Consider the following 4,751-nt stretch of genomic DNA (forward strand, 5'->3'; position numbering starts at 1 on the left):
GACAGAGACATAGACAATGTGTTTGGCAGAGGACACATGGACAGAGACAATGTGTCCAGAGACACTGAATTAGTGTATTTTGTGTCCATTCTGACAGGAAGGACACAGAGACACTAACAAGGGACATAAATTATTTTTTATTTTTTTCATTATTCTTGTTAATTTTTCATAATTATATTTTTTATTATTATATTTTTCATCTCAAATTTTTTGAATGAAAAAATATGAGAATAAATTGGATTTTCATAATTTGTTCTAGTTTATCACCAAACAGAATACAAGAACACAAAATTTTGTGTCTCTGTCCATCATTATCTTGTCCTGTCCTATTCTCAGTGTCTTGTCCTATCTTGTTCTAGAAAACAAGCACAACCTTTGGGAACATTGGTTAAAGATAAAAGTATATTTTTTTATTTTTTGTTGGAAATTTTGGGAATTGGATACATGCTCATGCATTAAATGTTTAAACCATGTGCATTGATACATTTGTATATAATTCATCAAAAGAAAAATAAAAGAAAAAATGTGAAAAAAATAAAATAATAAAAAGAAAAAAAAAGAAAAAGGAACCAATAAAAAGGGGACAAAATGCCCCAAAGTGAAGTTCAATAATAATCAATGTATATGGGTTGTGATAAAAAAAGAGAATGCATGAGTGTGTGAAAAAGTGAAGAATGGGTAGTTAGGTTATCTTTGAAATTGTATAGGTTATAGGTTAGGTGAGAGCTTAGGTTAATCCAAGATTCAAATTTCAAACTCACTTGACTATATGCATCCTTACCTTGACCTAGCCCCATTACAACCCATGGATAAGTCCTCATGATATTTGTATCCATGCATTGAATAATTGTTGATTGCTAGATGAAAAACAAATCTTAGAAAGTATGATTATGGGATAATTGAGTGGATCAACCCTATACACTTGAGCGACTAGAGCAGATACACATCCGGTGAGGGTTTGATTGCTCAATTACATGTTTTCACCCATGATCATCTCTTTTCTTGCAAGTTTGTAAAATCATTTCAATAACTCAAATAAATTGTGGATTTGATCTCATTGAGATACCTTTAGCCCTTTGGTTCATACAAGCTTTCTTGGGAATTGATGAGCGGATAATTTATACGCTTTTTGGCATTGTTTTTAGGTAGTTTTTAATATGTTTTAGTCACTTTTTATTATATTTTTATTAGTTTTTAAATAAAAATCACATTTCTGGACTTTACTATGAGTTTGTGTGATTTTCTGTGATTTCAGGTATTTTCTGGCTGAAATTGAGGGAGCTGAGCAAAAATCTGATTCAGGCTGAAAAAGGACTGCAGATGCTGTTGGATTCTGACCTCCCTGCACTCGAAATAGATTTTCTGGAGCTACAGGAGTCCAAATGATGCGCTCTCAATTGCGTTGGAAAGTAGACATCTAGGGCTTTCCAGAAATATATAATAGTCTATACTTTGCTCAAGAATAAACGACGTAAGCTGGCGTTCAACGCTAGTTCCATGTTGTATTCTGGCGTTAAACGCCAGAAACAGGTTACAAGTTGGAGTTAAACGCCAGAAACAGGTTACAACCTGGCGTTTAACTTTGGAAACAGCCTAGGCACGTGTAAAGCTCAAGTCTCAGCCCCAGCACATACCAAGTGGGCCCTAGAAGTGGATTTCTGCACTATCTATCTTAGTTTACTCATTTTCTGTAAACCTAGGTTACTAGTTTAGTATTTAAACAACTTTTAGAGATTTATTTTGGATCTCATGACATTTTTAGATCTGAACTTTGTACTCCTTGACGGCATGAGTCTCTAAACTCCATTGTTGGGGGTGAGTAGCTCTGCTGTGTCTCGATGAATTAATGCAATTATTTCTTTTTTCTATTCAAACACGCTTGTTTCTATCTAAGATGTTCATTCGTACTTCAATATGATGAATGTGATGATCCGTGACACTCATCACCATTCTCAATCTATGAACGTGTGCCTGACAACCACCTCTGTTCTACCTTCGATTGAATAAGTATCTCCTGGATTCCTTAATCAGAATCTTCGTGGTATAAGCTAGAATCCATTGGCAGCATTCTTGAGAATCCGGAAAGTCTAAACCTTGTCTGTGGTATTCCGAGTAGGATTCAGGGATTGAATGACTGTGACGAGCTTCAAACTCACAAGGGTTGGGCGTAGTGACAGACGCAAAAGGATCAATGGATCCTATTCCAGCATGAGTGAGAATCGACAGATGATTAGCCGTGCGGTGACAGCACACCTGGACCATTTTCACTAAGAGGACGGATGGTAGCCATTGACAACGGTGATCCACCAACACACAGCTTGCCATAGGAGGAACCTTGCGTGCGTGAAGAAGAAGACATGGGGAAAGTAGAGATTCAGAAAACAAAGCATCTCCAAAACTCCAACATATTCTCCATTACTGCATAACAAGTATTTATTTCATGTTACTTTATTTTTCGCAATTCAAACTAATAATCATAATTAATCTCCTTACTAAGATTTACAAGGTAACCATAGATTGCTTCAAGCCAACAATCTCCGTGGGATCGACCCTTACTCACTGGTGCACGAAATTGCGATCATCAACAATGGCGCTAAAGACTTGGTGCTCTCAAACGTGAATCACACTTTGTCACAACTTCGCACAACTAACTAGCAAGTGCACTGGGTCGTCCAAGTAATAAACCTTACGTGAGTAAGGGTCGATCCCACGGAGATTGTCCGCTTGAAGCAAGCTATGGTCACTTTGTAAATCTCAGTCAGGCGGATTCAATTGGTTATAGAGAATTGATAATTAAAACATAATTAAAATATAAACTAGGATAGAGATACTTATGTAATTCATTAGTGAGAATTTCTGATAAGCGTATAAAGATGCTTTCGCTCCTCCTGAACCTCTGCTTTCCTGCTGTCTTCATCCAATCATTCCTACTCCTTTCCATGGCAAGCTTTATGTAGGGCATCACCATTGTCAATGGCTACATCCCATCCTCTCTGTGAAAATGGTCCAATGCACTGTCACTGCATGGCTAATCATCTGTCGGTTCTCGATCATACTGGAATAGGATTTACTATCCTTTTGCGTCTGTCACTACGGCCAGCACTCGCGAGTTTGAAGCTCGTCATAGCCATCCCTTCCCAGATCCTACTCGGAATACCACAGACAAGGTTTAGACTTTTCGAATCTCAAGAATGGCCGTCCATGGGTTCTAACTTATACCACAAAGATTCTAATATCTCGGACTCGGTCCTCTGTATTAGATATCTAAGAGATACTCATTCTAGCTTGTTTGCATGTAGAACGGAAGTGTTTTTTAGGCACGCGTTCATGGGTGAGAATGATGATGAGCGTCACATAATCATCACATTCATCATGTTCTTGGGTGCGAATGGATATCTTAGAGAAGGAATAAGCTTGAATTGAATAGAAAAATAGTAGTACTTTGTATTAATTCATGAGGAACAGCAGAGCTCTACACCTTAATCTATGGAGTGTAGAAACTCTACTGTTGAAAATACATAAGTGATAAGGTCCAGGCATGGCCGAATGGCCAGCCCCCTAAACGTGATCAAAGGATCAAAAGATAATCCAAAGATGTAAATACAATAGTAAAAAGTCTTATTTATACTAAACTAGTTACTAGGGTTTACAGAAATGAGTAAATGATGCAGTGTGTGCTTGGGCTGAGCATTGAGCTTTACACGTGTAGAGGCTTCTCTTGGAATTGAACGCCAGTTTGTAACCTGTTTCTGGCGTTTAACTCCACTTTGCAACCTGTTTCTGGCGTTTAACTCCAGAATGCAGCATGGAACTGGCGTTGAACGCCAGTTTGCATCGTCTAAACTCGGGCAAAGTATGGAATATTATATATTGCTAGAAAGCCCTTGATGTCTACTTTCTAACATAATTGAGATCGTGCCATTTGAAGTTTTGTAGCTCCAACCTCTGAATTCTGGAGTCCTTCTTCAACCTCTGAATCTGATTTTTGCTCAGGTCCCTCAATTTCAGCCAGAAAATACCTGAAATCACAGAAAAACACACAAACTCATAGTAAAGTCCAGAAATGTTAATTTTAATTAAAAACTAATAAAAATATACTAAAAACTAACTAAATCATACTAAAAACTATGTAAAAACAATGCCAAAAAGCGTATAAATTATCCGCTCATCACAACACCAAACTTAAATTGTTGCTTGTCCCCAAGCAACTGAAAATCAAATAGGATAAAAAGAAGAGAATATACTATAAATTCCAAAATATCAATGAAACTTAGCTCCAATCAGATGAACGGGACTTGTAGCTTTTTGCCTCTTGAATAGTTTTGGCATCTCACTTTATCTATTGAAGTTCAGAATGATTGGCATCTATAGGAACTTAGAATTCAGATAGTGTTACTGATTCTCCTAGTTCAGTATGTTGATTCTTGAACACAGCTACTTTATGAGTCTTGGCCGTGACCCTAAGCACTTTGTTTTTCAGTATTACCACCGGATACATAATGCCACAGACACATAACTGGGTGAACCTTTTCAGATTGTGACTCAGCTTTGCTAAAGTCCCCAATTAGAGGTGTCCAAGGTTCTTAAGCACACTCTTTTTTTTTGCTTTGGACCTTGACTTTAACCGCTCAGTCTCAAGTTTTCACTTGACACCTTCACGCCACAAGCACATGGTTAGGGACAGCTTGGTTTGCCTTTTGGTTTAAAGAGCTTTTGGCTTTTTCTGCTTGCTTTTTCTTTTTCTTTTTCTC

This window comes from Arachis ipaensis, chromosome B8, assembly GCF_059453495.1.
Source record: "Arachis ipaensis isolate K30076 ecotype BB chromosome B8, ASM5945349v1, whole genome shotgun sequence".
Classification (NCBI taxonomy): Eukaryota; Viridiplantae; Streptophyta; class Magnoliopsida; order Fabales; family Fabaceae; genus Arachis; species Arachis ipaensis.